The 729-nt window shown below is 78.0% G+C and overlaps 1 protein-coding gene across 1 annotated transcript in view; it reads left to right on the forward strand.

Annotated features, from left to right (window-relative positions):
- Positions 1–671: 671 nt before the first annotated feature.
- The window catches only part of DNAL4 (dynein axonemal light chain 4), a 3,984-nt gene continuing 3,926 nt past the window's right edge, over positions 672–729 (forward strand). The window contains exon 1 of the mRNA XM_026039868.1: positions 672–699. The gene's annotated coding sequence lies outside the window, so the exon portion shown is untranslated. The remainder of the gene's footprint in view (positions 700–729) is intronic.

Here is a 729-nt window from a genome sequence, read left to right on the forward strand (position 1 = left end):
AACCCGGGAACAGCCGTGGAAGCTCGGGAAGGCCTCAGGAATGCCCGTGGAACGTCAGAACACTTGTGCAAACCCGGGAATGCCCGYGGAAGCTCGGGAAGGCCTCGGGAAGGCCCGCGGAAGCTCGGGAAGGCCTCGGGAAGGCCGCGCTCGCCCAGGGCCGGCGCTGGGGCCGCGCTCGGGTGCTGCTGCTCCGGGCACCACAACGCGGGGGACACGGAGGCCGCGACCAGCCCTCCGTGCAGAGCCGCGGCGGGTCCCTCCCCGCGGGGGCTGCGGGCTCTGCCCCGCGCGCCCCCGCTCCGCCGCCGAGGCCGTTCCCCGCCGCGGGGGGTCGCGAGCAGCGCCCCACACGGCGCCAGCACCGAGGCGGGCCGCGCCACAAAATGGCGGCGGCGCGCCCCACCCGCGCCCCCGCCGCGGCTCCCGGGGGCGGCACGGAGCGGCTCCCGTCCCGCACCGAGCCCGGCGGGACCCCCGCCACACCCGCCCCGCAAACAGGCGCGCCGCGGACACCCCCGCCGCCCTCCCTGAAGACCCCTGCCCTCCTCGCGTCACCCGGCAACGCGCGCGGCCAATAGCGCGCGCCGGGCGCCTCGCCCTCAGCCAATGGGAGGCGCGGCGGCGGGACTTCCGACGCCGGTTGCTAGGACAACGGCGCCTCTTTCCTTAGCAACCGGGGCCGAGGCGGCGGCGCAGGTGAGGCCGGTTCCGTCCCCGCGGCCGCGC

This window comes from Nothoprocta perdicaria, unplaced genomic scaffold (assembly GCF_003342845.1).
Source record: "Nothoprocta perdicaria isolate Ctin4 unplaced genomic scaffold, notPer1 scaffold_244, whole genome shotgun sequence".
Taxonomy (NCBI): domain Eukaryota; kingdom Metazoa; phylum Chordata; class Aves; order Tinamiformes; family Tinamidae; genus Nothoprocta; species Nothoprocta perdicaria.